Source organism: Antechinus flavipes, chromosome 2 (genome assembly GCF_016432865.1).
Source record: "Antechinus flavipes isolate AdamAnt ecotype Samford, QLD, Australia chromosome 2, AdamAnt_v2, whole genome shotgun sequence".
NCBI classification, from domain to species: Eukaryota; Metazoa; Chordata; class Mammalia; order Dasyuromorphia; family Dasyuridae; genus Antechinus; species Antechinus flavipes.
In genome coordinates this window covers 465,114,737-465,133,883 of record NC_067399.1, presented here as the reverse complement: position 1 = coordinate 465,133,883, position 19,147 = coordinate 465,114,737, and the positions used below count along the sequence as shown (strand labels likewise).

The following is a 19,147-nucleotide window of genomic DNA, read 5'->3' as shown; positions in this document are numbered from 1 at the left end:
CTGGTAATAAGCCTCACCAGATTTAGTGAGATTGGTCCTTAACCTTAAGCAAGAGATAATTGATCTATCATTAAGCCCATCGTTCAAGTTCTTGCACGACTTTTAGTCTACTGGTGTACATTTCAAAAGTTCTGGATCATTATCTGTGTCATAATTAGTCATCAGATGACAGCTTTTTTCAATAGAATAAAAGTATATATGGTTTCACAATTACAATTATAAAAATTAACCTAAATCAACTGTATTGTTTTTTGTTTTCTGTGGAGCAGGGAAAGGAGGAGAGGGAACAGTGTTATGGATAACATTTTCAAACATTCTAAAATCATCTGAAGATATGCTATGTGAGGCCTAAGCAGAGAAAGTGTTTAGTAAGAATTCAATAAATCAAAGAGAAAGCTTTTCAGATGCTTTCAATAATTAATCCATATTTAAATAATAATTAATCTAGGTAAGGACTGCCATTAAAAGAGGAAGCCTCATTGAAGAAAATGTTTCACAAATTGCAAAGCTTCCCTTTCTAAATACAGAAATGAACTGAAAATAGCAAATGCTAATAAATCACTAGATTGCTTAAGCAGTAACAATTTACCTAAACCAGAACACATTTGGATTCTGATATATCTTTATAGGTTTCTGTTCTTTGTGTCTATAAGTTTGTGTTGATTTTGCAAAGGATGATTTTTTTTAGCTTGAATTTTTTGTTGTTCTGTAAACTCCCTGAAAATAAGGATTAAATTTTCTGTACTCATTTATTCTTTGCAGAAACTGTTATCAGTATGGTATACATAAAAACAAATGAAGATAACTAAACATTAAGGAGTTAATAACTACATTATTAATGCTACCTTAAAATTCAAAGCAATTATATAATAAACTTTTGGGATGATCTTTTGAATTGTCAGATAAAACGAGCTGGAAGAAATCCAAGGTCAAAGTGGGAAGTAATCTTAATAATATTCTGACTCAATCTCAATTGATCAGGAGGACTTTCCTGAGGCCCCAAGAGAGAGGCAATGATTTACCCAAGATGAGACAATATTCCTTCCAACTGATTATGGTTTTTCTTCCTTTGCAAATGAAATATTATTCAATTCAACAAACATTTAAATGTCTCCTATTCGTAAAGAATTGTGCTATGCATTATGAATACAAAATAAAAAGTAAAATCAATTCCTAACTGCAAAGAGCTCATGTTCTATCTAATCAGTATGAAGGATAGAATGAGAGAACACTGGCAACAAATCTAAGATTCCTTTAAACAAGATAACTAATCCTCCTTATCTACTCACAAGGGGAAAAATTTTATTCATCAATGCCTTGGAATAAAATATTGAGTTATGAAATTTAGAAATTTCAGTCAATTTGCTAATTTGTCCAATGTAAAGTACTCATCCCAACAAGAAGCAAAGATAGTTAATTTTTACATTTGAAATCTCTTTTTGAAGTGAATCTAGATCATTCAAAAAGGTGTAAACTTGAAGAAAACAGTTTAAAAAAACAAAAGTATCTGATCATTAAGAACATGAACCAAAGCAATTCATATGCACTGTCACCAGAAATTTGGTAGTGAGGTTTTGTTATAGAAATGATGACTTAGGAGTAGCTAGGTGGCGCTTAGACAGAGTACTGAACTGGGAGTCAGGAAGACCAGAGTTCAAATATGGCCTTAGACACTTGACACTTTATAGCTGTATGATATTGGGATAAGCCACTTAATCCCCACTGCCTTCCTCTGGAAAAAAAAATAAACAAACAATGCTGAACTGAAGATCAAGAGATCTGCTCTAACTCTATGATCCTGAAATTACTTTTCTCCGTATTAATCTATTCCATGCGGCTACTAGGAGAAAATCACTTTGTAAATATAAAACTCAATAAAAACCTTGTTGATTCATTTCTGGAAAGAATCATTCATTAATTGCTAAGATTTAGTTTTTTTGGAGCAAGATTGTAATTGAACTTTTTGAGTTCAAAATTAATAGTCTTTTCACGATGGCATGATGCTTGTTAAGAATTACATTGCCAAATGAAGCTGGAAAAAACCAATTAATCACAAGTTATTAAACAAAAATGTATTACTTTGGTTTTGGAATATGCATCACAACAATGACTTTTAACAGCCTGAGTTGCTAAGGTAGTACCAAAAAATCCAAAGAAACAAGGAAATCAAAACAATTGAGGATCTAAAGCTAAAATTTAACAACATGTATAATGGGGAAACAGAAGCTTTCCCAATAAAAACAGTAAAGCAAGTTTTCTTTACTTGCTGTGATATATGAAATAATTCTAGAAATACTAACAATAGTAAAGAAGAGAAAGAAATCAGAGTAAACATAACCAAAGAGGAAACAAAGTGTTCCAGTTTGCTGACATGATAATTTACTTAGAAAATTCTAGAGAATAAGAAAAGAAACCAAATGAAAATCTGGTTAAGAGTTTCAATTAAAAAGCAAGATCCAGGACTTCTGGGGGTGGAGCCAAAATGGTGGAGTAAAGTCAGGAAGCAGCTTGAGCTCTCCCAGTTTCTCAGTAAAATCTTATGTTCCAAGCCTGTGAACAGAGTTTGATTAAAGGAAATCTCTCTCCAGCTCAAGAAAGACTGGAAAAACTTCAAGAAAGGTCAGGCTTGCTGGGATGAAAAGGGTGTTCAAGCCAGTTCAGATACTGTGGGAAGGTGAGGGTTCTAATCATAGCAAATCAGCAACTGAGACTCTTGGTCCTGGTTCAGTAGAGGAGCAGATCAGGGTGGGGCAGCCTCCAATCCCAACTCAGAAAGCAAACTCTGGGAAACCAGGCTGTTTCCTGGACAGAGCAGCCAAGCTACCCCCTGCAAACACAAGGGAGCGTTGTGCTCAAAGCCAAGGCCCAGAGCTGCACAGGAAGCTTAAGACAGTGTTCCCTAGAGCTTGACCATAAAAGTAAAAAAAGAGAAAATACCAAAAGAAAAGGAAATAAAATGAGCAAGAAACAGAAAAGAACCTTGATTATAGAAAGCTACTATGGTGACAGGGAAGACCAAAACACCAACTCAGAGGAGGATAGAATGTCCATGGAAGAAATCTCAAAAGACTGTGGATTGGTCTCAAGCCCAAAAAGGTTTCTTGTGCTCATAAAGTGCTCATAAAAGACTTTCAAAGGTAAATAAGAGATGCAGGAAAAAAAAAATGAGAAAGGAAGTAAGAGGTATACTTGAGAGAATCAACAGCTGGGAAAAGGAAGAAAAAAATTGTCTGAAGAAAGCAACTCCTTAAAAAGTAGAATTAATCAAATGGGAAAAGAGATACAAAAGCTAACTGAACAAAATCACACATTAAAAATAGAACAGGGCAAATGGAAGCCAATGACTCTGTGAGATTAAAAATCAAACAAAGTAAAAAGAAAAGTCAAGATTACCTAGTGTCTGGAAGTTTCTACAGTAAAGAATGGAGGGCCTGGAATAACATATTCTAGAAGGCAAAGGATCTAGGGTTACAACCAAGAATTAACTACACACTGAGATTCAGCATCATCTTTCAGGGGAAGTGATGGAGCTTCAATGAAGCAAGAGACTTTCAAATATTTCTACTTAAAAAAACAGAACTAAACAGGAAATTTAATCTACAAATACAGGACTCAAGAGAAGCACAGAAAGGTAAACAGAGAAAAATGCATATATATAAAAGTTAAACTCCATTCCTAGATAAGAAAACTGTTGGGGTTCAAATGTTGGGTTCTTGTTCTTCTTTAAAATATTATAAAAGTTCTCTCTGGGTGCCTTCCCTGGAATCAGGATTTTGTCGGTCCCTGTTCGGGTGCCAAAATGTGGTGATCTTCTTCCCAAATGCAGCCAGGTGATAAAAGTTCAGATCTTTTATTACCTCCAATATAGCCCGGTTAGCTTTGCTTGGTTCCAAGAGCTCTTGCCGCTTTGTCCTTTGCTTCTGCCTCCGCTTTCTTCAGCCTCCAGCCAGCTCCACTCTTCATGTCATTCCGGTGAAATTTCCCAAAGTGCTCTGTGTCTGCACCAGAGTGCTCCTCTCCAATCTAGCTGAACTCTCTTCTGCAACCAGCCAGCCAAGTGGAAAATATTCTCTCTTGCCTTGCCTCAGAGAGAGGTCTTCTGGCGTTATTCAGCTGAAATCTGACCGAGAGCCTCTGTTTCTTTTATACAAGAGGGATGAATTGTGGGATACGAGAGAGAGGGATTATGGGTTTTCTCCCATAGTGCTCTCTGGCCCAAAGAGCTTCAAGGGAGGTGTGAACTCACAAAGTTACAAAGTTTACTTTGTGAAGCTGGCATACTTGTGAACTCCAATGAGTAAAGGTGCAAACACAAGCATTGTACTAATCAGTTCTACTTAGTACCTTGTTTCAGGTTCTGCCCAAAACATCTTCTTGTGAGATTAGATCAACTCTAATTAGTTAGCAGTTTGTAAAGATTCCAACAGAAAACAAAATCTATATTTCTTGAGAACTGTTATCTGTTACTAGGGCAGATAAAAAGGGACATCACATGGATGGAGGGTGAGATTGTGAATGGACTCTGATGTGATGATATCAAAAATAAAGACATCAAATATTGGGAAAAGGTCTATACTGGAAAAAGAGGAAAGGGGAGGCATAATGGGACAATGAGTTCATATGAAAGGTCACAAAAGACCTATTACAATAAAAAAATTACAAGGGAAAGAAGGGAGGGGAAGGTTGTCTGAAGGTTGATTTCATCAGTTTTAGCTCTAAGAGGGAATAACTTAATCATTCAGTTGGGTACAGAAACTTATCTAACCTTATAAAGAAGTAGGAAGAAAAAGAAGAAAGAAAAGGGAGGGATAGGATAAAAGGAAGGATAGAAACACTAGGGAAAAAAAGTAAGTGAAGAGCGAAAGGGTTGATAGGAGATAATGTAGTGGGTGGGGTGAGTTTAAAAAAAAACATGACTAAGAATAGGGTGGATAGAGGATAGATAGGATAGAGGGAAAGAGAAATCTGGTAATCATAACTGTGAATGTGAATGGGATGAACTCTCCCATAAAAAGGAAGTGAATAGCAGAGTGGATTAAAAAAACAAAATCCTTAAAAAAAATAAAAATAAAAAGCAAGATAGAAAATAGTATTTCTATTTAGCAATAAAAAAATTTCAGAAGTGAACAACAGAAAGTGGATGAATAAAATATATGGGAGTCAAGCTACCAAAGTACAATTATACTTTTATAGATATAATTATAAAAAGCTCCTTAAAGAAAATATAATATATATATATAATATATATATATATATATATATAAAACTTATAAAAAAAAACTGGAAAATATTTCTCCAGTTATTTAACTTATTCTTTAGTTGGTAATTGTGGCTGGGCTATGCCAACATGATAAAAATTATTATAACATTGAAATTAATTTATATATTTACTATGATACTGATCAAATTACCAATAACAATAACAAAATATACATGGAGGAACAAAAACTCTTGATGATTAAAGGTAAACAGTAAAAATAGGAACAAAGGAGGAATAGCATGTCTTTATCTGAAATCATATTATGTAATTGTCAAAAATCATCAAAAAAATTTGGTTAAAAGTAGACAAGTAGTTCAATGGAATACATTAGTCAAAAAAAAAGAATAATAAAAAATTGGATTTAATATTAATAATCTATGGCACAATATTGGAATTTCATCATTTTTTATTAGCACAATAGCATTCCATCACATTTACATACTATGACTTGTCTAAACATTCCTCAAATGATGCTGTCCCTTTTGTTTTAAATTGTCACCAAAAAAGTTGCTATAAATTTTATTGTACAATTCCTCTCTTAATTTCACTTTATTTCCCCGTTTCTTCATATTTCCCCTGCTGAATCAAATATATTTCTGTGTGTATTTTTTCCTTCCTTTTAACAGTTCAGATGACTGGGGTTTAAGTATTGCCCTTTCCTCACTGTTTATTAAATTTTTACTAAGTGTACCCTGATTATGAGAATTTTCCAAACTCTGCAGTTATATAAAAAATTTATGGATGCTAAATTGTATAAGATCCTGATAGTGGCTCCTGAGTATTTGAATTCTTTTTCTGGCTGCTAGTAGCACATTTTTGCTTTGACCTGAAAACATTGAATTTTGGTTATAATGTTACTGAAAATTTTCTTTTCTTCTTCTTCTTTTTTTTTTTTTAAAGATGAATGGTGTATTCTTTCTATCTCTGCTATGTCCTGTGCTTCAAAGAAATCTGATGATTTTCCCCTCCTCCTCCCAGTGATTTCTTGAAATGAGTTCTAGGTGCTTTTTCTTGTCCATGGCTTTTAGGTGGTGCAATGATCCTGAAATTTTTTCTCCATGTTCAATTTTCCAGGTCACTTGTTTTTGCTATGAGATAGGTATCTCAAATTTTTGAAAATATTTTTTCAGTTTTTTAGCATTGTTTTAATATTTCTTTTTTGTGAATAATGTAACTGGCTTCTATTTGATCAATCCTAATTTTCAGAAAGTTTGCTGCCTGGGCAAGGTTTTGTACCTTTCATTCCAAGTGGATTTGTTTTCCCAATGTTTTCTTCTATAGTTCTTATCTCTTTCCAATTTTTTCCTCAAGAGCTCTCATTTCATTCACAAACAAACACCAAACCCTCTTGCTACATGTCTTCTAGGAATTCTAGCTAAATTTCTACCCAAGTTATCTTTTTTGGTGAGGATTTTCTTGTAGATATTTTGGAACCATTCTCTTCTGAATCTTGAGCATCCCAATCACCATCCGAACCTTTTCTTTTTTTGCTTGCATAAAATATCCTACTTCCTAACGTGGTACTTAATATTAGGGCCAGGTTCTATATATTTCTGAAAGGAAAGGTCTAAGCTTCTCTTGCTGCTTCTTTTTGGACATATTTTTTAGAAGTAGTGTGTTGAGTTATTTCAAGATCTTAGGGACAGTACAGGTTAGATACCTGTAAGCTTTTAGTGTTTCCAAAATGGACTGATTCAGTGTAAGGTTTGATTACTATTCCCCTGAATTATGCTCTGCAACTTCCTGACCTGGGTTTAAATCTGAGCAATAGGTTGGTGGTCTTTCCTGTTTGGAATTTTAGTGGACTGCTGTTGGATTCAGCCACTGGCATCCAGCTAGAAAGTTCTGTTGGCTCAGTGACAAAACTATAATCTGGGATTACTGCCCTGGTTTTTATTTATAGATTTCAGACTAAGCTAGAAGTTGGAACTGAAACCCTGCTGTGTTTCTGACATATATGCCACCCAGATGATGCTTGTTTTTGAACTTGTGACTTTCTTAGTACACTACTTGGGTCCTGACAACACTTACTTCACAATGCCATTTTTGGAAGGAGGTCCTTTTTTCAGTCCATCTTAGATCTATGACATACCTGCCAATTGGTACCCATGCTCATACCCTGCAAGAAGTCACTGAATTTTCACTGGCTGGAATTCATGCTTGGAATTCTCTTCTTCTTCATCTGTGTTCTTATTTTCTTCAGGATTCAGAGAAAATCTACCTTTTACAAGAAATCTTTCCAAATCCTCGTTTTGTCATTATCTCCAATTATATCCTGTTTTTACATAGCATGTCATCAACTCTAATCTAAGAGGAGGAATTATTTTTTGTCTTTCTTTGTATTCCCAACACTGAGCAGACACTTTAGTAGACACTAAACAATTTTTGACTATGTAATCCTGAGAAAGTCACCAACCACTCTATGACTATTTCCTCTCTTAAAAAAGGGAAGGTTTGACTCAGTGGCCTTTAAATTTTTTTTTTTTCAGTTCTAAATCTATGATGATATGATAATATATATAATTTTTGCTCCTACTAGTTCTCTGAATCTCTGCTATAAGCAGAGAAGGGGTTTCTGTTACCATCATTGGTTTTTTCCAATTACTTTTTGTTTCCCTTTAGTGGTATGTGGGACGGGTTGGGTGCAAGATCCCCTTTCCCAATCCAATTAACTAATCAGAGACATCAGCTACAAAGAGAAAACATTTATTTAATCCCCTGGGCCAGGGAGAAGCCCAGACACACACCTGGGAGCCATCCCAACTTCCACCATCTACTCCTGGAACCTAACCTGCTTCCAGCTTGTCCAGGGTTTAAAAGCAGAAGATTGGACCCTCCTCACTGGATAGATAAAAAGGACATAACCATCCTTGACCAATAATCACCCATGCTGGCTGCCTCCCACAAGATCACGTCATTTCCTGCAACTTCCTGTATCTCAGATTCAAAATTCATCCTTCCAGAGATCAAATGACCTCCCCAAGGTCCCAGTTCTGGATCATGTGACAATACTGAGACATACTTCACCCAATCAGTCCTATTCAGTGGTCTTTAAATTTTTGTTATTTTTAGTCAATGTGTATATTGTTCTTCAGGTGAGGCTTATGTCATGCTACATCAATTCATACAAATATTTTTATTTTTTCTAAATTTCTCATTTGTCATTTTTTACTATACAATAGAAATCCATTATTCATATAATTTGTTTAGTTATTTTACAATAAAAATCCCTACACTCTTTATTTCTAGTTTTTTGCTTACCACAAAGAGTGCTATTATGACTACTAAGCATATATGCAATATTAATTTCTCTCTTTGGTATCTTTGGAATATTTGTCCAACAATTGAACCACTGAATCAAAGGGTATCATAAGCTTACTTTCTTTTCTTACATAATTTGAAATTGATATATCCAAATTAGATATCCATTGGTATACAACATATTTTCCACCAAGAACAAATAATTTTAATGGCTATTACTTTGTAACATAATTAAAAGTTTAGTAATGCTATGTTCCCTTCATTAGTATTTTTTCTCATTATTTCCAATGAAATTCTAGACCTTCTGCTCTTCTAAATGAATTTTGTGATTATCTGATTCTATAAAGTATAATTAATTATTAAGGTTAAAATGTGATTGGAAAATTCAACTAGAATAGTGCTAAACTTGTATGTAAATTTGGGTAGTCTCACAATTTCTTATGAACAATAACTAATTTCTACCTATTTCTAAAGAATATGGATTTTTTTATTAGTAGTTACTATAAGCTTATTGATAATATTATTGACTTTCCCTTATATGTAGATTAATAGTATTAGAAAAGGAGTTGCCCAAAATACTTATGCAACTTTTTTTTAAAATATAAAAGTGCATATTGATAAGGCTAGTGCTGATTATTTGTAAACAAGTGAGGCAGAAGTTGTGGAGAAAAGAGCACAATGGATTTAGAAGTTAGAGATCTGAGTCTGATTCCAGGTTACCAACTTGAATATATGTGTTACAAGTAAGTCACTTGGCCTCTCTGGGCCTCAGTTTCCCTAGACTTCATTTGAATATGCTAAATCAGAGATACCATAAGGAGATCTTCGTTATGGTATGTAGCTACAATACTTCCTGGCATAGCCTGAATCAAATTAAAATATAATTAGAAATAAAATATGATAAAATACAGACAATATTAATACATGGTTTTCTAAGTCAGTAGGTAGGCTGTAGAGATCCTTACGTCTGGTTTAATGGTCCGCCATTTCACTCTGACACCACTGTACTAAATTACAGCAAGAGCTGTGAGGGTGTATCTCAATTCTAACTCTAAGTTAATGTCATTAATTTATGGCTGTCAGGTCTAATTTCTGCAATTTCACTTAAAAGAATTTACTTCCATGTAAACACTCATTCACAAAGTCAAAAATCTTAAGAGGTCAGACTATTAGTTCATGTGAGTTGACTAATAAGATAAACCTTTTTAGTATGAAAGAAGTAAAACGGGAGTGCTAAAAGTCTTAAGCTGCAACCCATGAGTAAGGTACATTATACAGTTTCTCAAAACACCCCAATTCTCATTTCCTAGATCATACCACAATATTAACAGGAAAAGGTTCAAATTGAGTAACATCTTTAGTCACAAAATTAAAATTAAAGCTGAGCCATAAAAAAAAAAAAAATAAATCTAATGTAGTCATGAGGCAAACACTTTAAATATTCTGCACAGATGAAGAAATTTCACATACTAATTCTGAAGACTGGAGTCAGCCAGTGGAAGATTTAGTTACTATTTATAATTTTATTCACTTATTGTTATGTGGTTTTATTCAAATCACTAAATTTCTTTATTTCTGAGTTATATTTCAACTATAAATGAAGATAAACACTGACCCATTTCCTTACCTTCTCGATATGCAATGAGGACAAAAAAGATCACATCTGAGGTACTGGTGTCATCCATTAGCCCCAAAAGGCACCTGATTCTCCTCTGATGACATTGCATCCCTAGGTATCCTTTCCTCTACAGGTTATACCTTCTCTCACATTCTTTTGCCACAATGGTCATTTTTCCCTATTATCATTTCCAGATTCTCCTTTTGTTGCCTTATTCAACAACCTTTTCTTTGTTGAAGAAGTTCGTGATAGATACAATTTTCCACCCAATCAAAATAATATTAACCATAGTATTTTGGCCTCTAAGTCTCTCTTTAAATAAGAAGTTTAGCATCTGGCTAACCACATCATTTTCCTCCCTAACTCCTACTGTATACTGGGATGTTAATATTTATGTAGATATTCCTTCAAACTCTGTAATCTCCATTTCCTCAACTTCATAATGTACTCCAATCCACTTCAGCTACATATAGGATCACACATTAAATTTTGCCATTATTAAGTGTGGAATGAACATTTTGTCACTCAACCTCTCTATTGGAAGAGACCTCAGAATATCCTTCAAAATGTCATTATGCACACTTCCTAATTAGAAACTGACATTCTCATATCTTATGATCACTATCATTATTCCCTCTTTCCTTACATTCCTGTATCTCTTCTCATCCCTCAGTACCTTCTCAGGATATTATCCTTTCTCTGACTTCACTCTCCTCCCAATCTCAACTTCAATTTCACACTATCTTCTGTTTTCAAATCCATTGATCCCTAGCCCAAATGATGGTTTTCTTTTAATAAATATCTAACCCTACATTATTCTCATTAGTTGTATCTCTCAGTTTTGCTCATGAGCTGTTGAATGAAGTTGGAGAAATTTTCACAACTTTATTCATCGGATACATTACAAATTCATGTTATCCAATCTTAACTGGGCCCTCACTACAAGAAAGTCCTTTTGTTTTTCCAAGTCATTCCCCCAACACATACTGTAAACCTTCTCTCCTCTCCTGAAGTTCCTTCACACTTCCTTCCACCATCACATTTTCTATTGAATAATTTGCCTGTTTACTTCAGTGGAAAAACTCAGGTCATTTGACATAAGTTCTCTTTGCTCCAATTCTTATCTCAAAATCCTCTAACATCAACTTTCTCTCTCTTCCTTTTCCCCAATCTATGATGGAAAAAAAATGGACCCTCTCTTTGGAAAGACTGACCTTCCCATATATGTGCATTTGGTTCTACTCCCATCTTCTCCAGCAGATTTCATACTCAATGATCCTCCCCTCTCTTGAATCTTTAGCTCCCCTTAAAAACTTTTCCCCCTATTATCCTGAAAGAAATCTCAAGACTTTCCTAAACTAAAACAACCCTCCCCCCAATAAACAATCATTTACTACACTTCTCCTTTGTGCAACCAAACTGCTTGGGAAAAGTTATCTATATTCATTATTTCTGCTTCCTTTCCTCACACTCGACCTGCTATAATCTGGCTTTCACCATCATTCAACTGAAACTGTTTTCTCTAAAGTTACTAGTGATCTCTTAATTGCCAAATCAGATGGACTTTTATCAACCTATTTGCTGCATTTGATAATATTGATACCCCTTTCCATTTTGAATACTTTTATCTTTGGGTTTTTGAAACCCTACTCTCTTCTGGTTTACCTCCTACTTGTATGAATGTTCCTTCTCAATTTCTTTCTTTCTTTCTTTTTTTTTTTTGACTCATTATGCACACCACATCCTTTAACCATGGTAATTTCCTAAAGTTGTATCTTGGGTCCTCTTCCCTTCTCCTTTTATACATTCTTTTGGTAATCTTTTCAATTCCCATGGATGACTCCCAGGTATACATATCCAGCACCAATCTGTCCCTTAGATAAGAGTTCCACATCATCAATTGGCTATTAAACATTTTAAAACTGAATATCTTTAAGACTATTTGACAGTTTAATATGTCTAAAAATGAATTCATTACTTTTCCTTCTAAACTATCCCTCTCCCAAACTTTCCTAATTCTGACAAAGGTTAACCCTTTGCAATATGCCCCTCATCTACATTTCCAAATTCACTGGGTATACTATTTTCCTCATGCTTGGTAATTTAACCAAACTTGTCTTTTCCCTGCTTCTCACTCACAACATTCCATCTCCCAACATTGTGCCACAAGACTATAATGTACTCCTTCCATTTATACCTCAGAGCTCTTCTCATTAAGCTCTGGTATTACCCGGAGACATAAAGCTTTTCCTGATTCTTTCAAATACTAGAACTATCATCCTCCCCAAACTGTCATTTATTTAACTATTTTATATGTATATGTATATATGTATACATACATCTATATCTATTAAACATTTGGGTCACATATATATTTATTTATACTTGTCTTTCTCAATGGAATGAAAGCTCATACATGTAGGAACTATTTCATTTGTGTACTTTTTTTGGGTATATTCCAGGGCCTAGCACAGAACTTGGCATGAAGTAGGTAATAAATACTGATTAGATTGGAAAAGTACTGGTAATATTCACGTGACTTCAAATTCTACTTAGGTCAAGAGTCATATTTCTTGAATATTATCAGAATGCCTTTCAAAAGTGATTTAAAAGAAAATGAAAAATCATGTCAAAAAAACTGGCTAATTTAAATGACTAAATAACTCAGTGTTTCACAGACTCATATGGCCTTAGAGCACCTGATATACACTGATAAAAAATATAAATATGGAAGAACTAGAATATCCCATGAGATTATAAATAGAAAGAAAATGGAAAAATTTATAGTTAAAATAAATTAAATTTAAAAGTCTAGTAAGCCACAGATAAAAAATAAAATAGACACAATAGGCTTATAACCCAGATATCAGCCCACTAAGTTTATCCACTAGAGAGACACTATGGATAGAAATCTAGGTTTAATATTGAATAGAAGGAGAGCAGGTTTGATCACTTGCAGCTCTTGACCCTCAAATTTCCCCCTCCCCCACCAAACCAAAATAAAACAAACAAAAAAAAAGTAGCCTTTTAAAAACTAACATGACCCTGGTGATATTAAATAGCTGTGTAGTATGAGCCAACACAATCTCAGAAGATTGAAATCATAGGTTATCCATAGGGAAACAATGAAGAGAATATCAAGGAAATGTAAGGTGGTAAAAGAAGTGAGAAGGTGAAGGAATGATAAAATTGATAGCTTGTATATTAATCATTAAAGGAATCCAGCACTTTGGGTAGATCCTTCACAGAGGATTTAGTTGGACAAAATAGTTTAGAGGCACTAAATCTGTACTGGTGGAAGAAGTAATTACCCACACTTGTACAATCACAAGTCCAAAGTAGAAAAGAACTTAATTTCATATTTAGTGGGAAAATACTGCCAGAATTGAATCCCTGGCCATTTTAGGCTAAACATGATAGTTCTGGGAACAGGTTGGGAAATTATGATTTAGGCATTTCTAGGTGGGAGGAGATAAAATTTTATTTGTGTTTCTTTTCTTTTTTTTTTTTTTTCATAAAGTTTGGAGAATTCCCTTCCAACTAACTAATCCCTTTGTTTAACATCTCAAGTCAGAAAACTCAGGATGTTCTTGAATAGACTTTAGTCTCCTAGGAATCACCAGCAGTTGGTAGCTAAATTTTAAGGGCCTTGACCATAAAGAGATCACTGAGATAGTATTCTCTTAGATAATTGCTTTTCTCATCCTCTTTTGAAGAAATATCTCTATTTCTGATATGGGTTGGCAAAATGTCTTGCGAAAGAAGAAGTTATTTAAAATTTAGTAGTAACAACCCCCAAAACAGAAAACTCTTACTAGATTACATAGCCAGAATGCTGAAGAGAGGGCAGAGACTGTCCTAAGGAATGAATTCTGATGAATTAAACTAAATTTAAAATTCAATTTAATAGAACCATTCCAGATTTCAGAATAATTTCTAAGTCCCCAAACATTTGCATAAATAGTAATTTAATTCTCATTGTAACCCTATGAAATAGAAAGAGGCCTTAGTACCATTGCCATGGTATTATATCTTGTCTCTTAAAAATAATAAAAACAAGCCAATAACTCTGAGATATACAAAACACTGTTTTTATAAATAATCTTATGAAAATGGAGTATAAGTTTCATTAGCCTCATTTTATAGATAAAAAAACTGGGACTAGAGAAGTTGTAAATAACTCCTCTTGCTCAACATTTATTTAGTACTCTCAAGTGCCTTGCCTTCTTCACAACAATCATGGCCACAGCATGTAAATGAAATAATTTTTTTATGCATCTCTTTGCATCTTGTCTCATAAAATTTCTGGTCCTGCTAAGAATAACAATGCTGCCATAATTATTACACTACTTATATATACAGAAGGTAAAAGGGGGAAAAGGTAAGCCCTTATATTGGGATTGATTCAAGCCCTAAAATTTGTAAAATACACTTTGTGCATATTAAAGAAAAGGCAAATAGATCCATTCAAAAATATTTGGCTTTCACAAAGAAAATTCCAAAAGTCTTGCCCACTTTCCTCCACTATAACAAGTGTGAATACTGAGGTACTGCTTAAAATGTAAAATGTCAAAAAATATAATAATCATATAGTACGATCATCTCATTTCAAAGATGAAAAAAACAGAAACAGAGGAGGACACTTGCCTAAAATTCCCTAACTGGTAGCAGTGACTGAATTCATATCTTTTGAACACTGGCCCTGGGCTCTTTACTCTAAAGGATTCTGCATCCTGAATAATCCAGAGAATACAAATGAATATCTCCTGTAAGATGCCTCTCAGTGACAGATATCAAAAGACTTTCTCAAGGTCACCTGTAACTCAACTAATTTTCCAACTCTTCCATATAGGTTTCTATATAAATTCTATTTATTTACTATATTATTATATTTATAGTATATCTATAAATAGAACATAATTCTATTTATTTCTATATAAATTCTATTTTATCTTATATGAAAACACTTGGGCCTCCTCCCTTCGATTATCTGCTTGATTGGTGGGACGCCCGTTCTCGAGAATGTAAATAAACTTTGCTTTGCTTCTAGAGATCTAAAAAAAACAAAAACAAAAACAAAAACAAAAAAAACACTTGGGGAAGTACAATAGAATTTGTAGAATTAATTTGCTATTAAATGCATATAAGCCAGATTTCATAGTGGAGTAAGAAAAGTTCCCTTAAGATTCATTAGTAACTAATCCAAAGATTTAGATGACATTCCTATAAGCCTACCAACATATATTAAAACTCTCCCTCAAACACCTTAACTTCCTTAGTTCTTCTCACTTCCCATGACTTATTCCTCTCTACCCATCTCTGTCAAACACAAAGGGTTTAATCACTCACAAATGTACCACCCCCTTGTTCAATAATTCCAGTCTCTTTATCTGAACATAAGCTATTGGCTTTCTACTTCTCATTCTGCCCACATTGTGGTCTCTAATCCCAGGAACCCAGGTTCTCTCCCAGGTTATATTCCCTGCATTAGCACACTCTCCTCTTTTCCCCATCTTGACCCTTTATTGAACCAATTCAACTCTAGATTGTTTTCTTCCTTTGACTTTCTAGCTTCTTTATTGTTTTGCTAATTATACCTTGCCAAATACTTTGTATCTCTGCATTACTCTCATTATTCTTACATAAGAGCTGCTGAATGAAGATAGAGAAAACCAAGTAACCATTCTAACTAGGTGTACTACAAATTTATGTTTTATAATCTCAACAGGGACCTCACTGCTGTTAGGCAATCCTATTAAACTTCCTCAAAAACTCACTATTCCAACTCTCCACAGCTCTTCCAAACTTTTTCATTCCTCCTCAAACCTCTCATGGCTCCTTTCCCTCTAAGTCTCCCAGATGAGAACCTTGTCTCATATTTTCAGAAAAAGCTGAGATCATTTTTTAATGAGCTTCTTCTCCTCTCTTCCTCATCTCCAATCACTTATATGCCTTTTGCTCCTATTCCCTCATTTATCCTTATCTCATAAGCAACCTTAGTAGTTGTTATCAAGGATAACTCCTTCCTAAAGCTTCTTTAAATGGGAAGCATGCCCCTATATAGCGTCTAAAATTATGAATTATTATCATAAATATATGATTTGTATACTTATATCCTTGGGGTTGTGTAAAAATTTCTCAGTTAAAAAAAGTTCATGAATGGAAAAAGTTTAAGAAACTTTCCTGTAGTGATCTCATCCTATCCAAACTCCTCTTAACAGATTTACTCCTATGTTATTCTTAGTCTTTCACTTATTTTTCAATCTCTCCCTGTCTACTAGCTCCTTAACTTACTGTCTACAAACATGTCTTCCCTTCCAATGGGGAAGGAGGGAGGAAGGTGCTGGAGGGAAGGGAAGGAAGAAAAGAGAAATCCTCATTTGATCCTTCTATTCCTGCTACTGTCCTATATCTCTTTTGCTCTTTATAGCTAAATTTTTTGAAAAGATTGTGTGTAACATATTTTCTCTCTTCTTAATCCTTTACAATTTGGCTTCCAACCTAATTATTCTACTGAAACTATTCTCTCCTACTAATGTAGGAGGCCCAGTGGCCTTTTCTTAATTTTCATCCTCCAAGACCTCGCTGAAACCTCTGACATTGCTGATCACTCTCTCCTCTCAAATATTCTTTTCTATCACCTTCTACTACTACTGTTCCTTCTCAGTCTCCTTAATGGATCCTCATTCTGTTCATACCATTTAACCATGGGTTAGAAACTCCAGGGGTTCTATCCTGGGCTCTCTTCTCCTTTACCTCTTACGACTTCATTTAGTGATCTCATCAGCTTTTAAGGATTTAATTATCATCTTTATGATAACAATTCTCAAATCTATCTCGAATCTCTCCACTCCAACTATCTTTCAGACATCTGAACTAGGTAATAAGCAGACATCTAAAATTCAACATGTCCTAAAATGAACTCTTTATCTTTCCCTTTAAAGTCTTCTCAATTTCTGTTTTCCCTATTACTGTACAGGTAATATCATACTCCCAGTATCTCAGGCTCACACCAAAGTGACATCCTTGACCATCTCTCACCTCCCATATCCAAGATGTTGCCAAGGTCTGTTTATTTCACTGCAACACTTTCTGAATATGTCCCTTTTTCTTCTCTGACAGTGCAGTCACTCTGATACAGGTTCTCATCAACTCATGCCTAGACTACTACAAAAACCTGCTAGCAGGTGGATGTCCCAACTTCAAGTTTTTTCTCCACTCCAATTTATTCACCAGTTAACCACCAAAATAATTTTTCTAAATGGCAATTTTGACTATATCACTCCTTTATTAATAAACTCTAGTGACTCCCTGTTGAACTCAGGATTAAATATAATATTCTCTATATGATATTCAAAGTTCTTCATAATCTAATCCCTTTTACCTTTTCAGGCTTTTTATTCCTTTCTCTTCACCATGTATTCTTTAATCCAATAGATCTGGCCTCCTTGATAGGAGGCCTAGAACAAGATACTTCATTCTTTGAACGAAAGGCTTTGAACCTTTTTTTTCCCTGGCTCTCTCTAATGCCTGTAATGCTCTCCCTCCTATTCTTCCTTAATGGCTTTTTTTAAGTTCCAATGAAAATCCTATTTTCTACAGGCAGTCTTTTCCCAACCCTTTTTAATTCTAGCTCCTTCCTTCCCTTAATTGTTTCTACTTATCTTGCACACAACTTATTTTATACAGTTGTTTATAGTCCTTCCCTATTAGCTTTTGAGCTTCTTGAGGGCAGAGACAGCCTTTGTCTATTTTTGTTTCCCACTTATTAAGTGCCTCATGTTTATTTATTTTTTTTATATATTTTATTTTATTTTATTATGCTTTTTTATTATTAAAGTTTTTTATTCACAAAGCATATGCATGGGTAATTTTTGCAACATTGACCCTTGCATAACCTTTTGTTCCAAAATTTCCCCTCCTTCCCACCACTCCCTCCCCTTAGCTGGCAGATACTGTTTCTTTACTACTATCTACAAAATGTTCCTTAGTTGCAAAAGGGCAAGAAATTAAAATGATTATATGTGATATAACAATAATAACAACAATAACATTTATATAATACTTGGACTGTTTTAAGTGCTTCACAAATATCTCACTTTTCCTCACAACAACCCTGGGAGGCAAGTGTTACTATCATTCTCATTTTGTAGTTGGAGAAACTGAAGAAAAGAGAGGTAAAGTAACTTGACTAAGGTTATATAGTTAGTATTTGAGATCAGATTTAAACTCAGATCTTCGTGATTCTAGGCCCAATATTCATATGCCTGAATTTAATAAGTTCAACTCAATAAGTTACTGTACTATTATGATTCTTAAAGAGAAACTTTCAAATCAAAGAAAAAAAGGGACAAGTTATTTGGTATTTGAGAAGAAGCTCTTTTCTGATGGTGATAAGAATGGCAAGATTTTTAAAACTATGATTTTTTTCTAAACATTCTAATAAAATCATAGCCTGGTACTATGGAAAAACAGTTACAACTGAGATCAGTGGACATTGTTCACCTCCTACCTGTGTTACTTATTAAGCTATATAACTTGGGCAAATCACTTTCTGAGCCTCAGTTTCTTTATTTGTAACACAAGAAGTGGACTTAAATGACATGTAAATTCCTTTCTAACTTTAACCATGAATGCAACATGGTATCACAACTCCAACTCCTTGACACCCCAAGAAGCAAGATGGCAATGGTATATAAGAAAAGTAAAGTTGTATAGCAATGGGAAAATAAAAGAAAGTGGTTAAAAAGGTCAAATATTTAAAGTTATTTTAGTAAATCTAAAACTTAATTTAATAAATGGCACTGTCCTTTTATAAGATACATTAGGCCCTAAAGAAAACAAATACTTTCCTCCAAATCTTCTTCATGCATTGCAGTACATTATGACTCAGAGAAGAATGTTGGGTGTGGGATATGGAAGACCTAGATTGTAGCATCTGCTCCTTGACTGACTAGCTGGCTGACATTCATAAGCTGTTGGCTTCTTGAGCTGAAGCTCAAGATTGA

The 19,147-nt window shown here is 34.2% G+C and overlaps 1 protein-coding gene across 4 annotated transcripts in view; it reads right to left on the bottom strand.

Annotated features, from left to right (window-relative positions):
- Window positions 1–19,147, bottom strand: part of RABGAP1 (RAB GTPase activating protein 1) — a 196,338-nt gene that overhangs the window by 156,691 nt on the left and 20,500 nt on the right. The gene's annotated exons all lie outside the window — the stretch shown is intronic.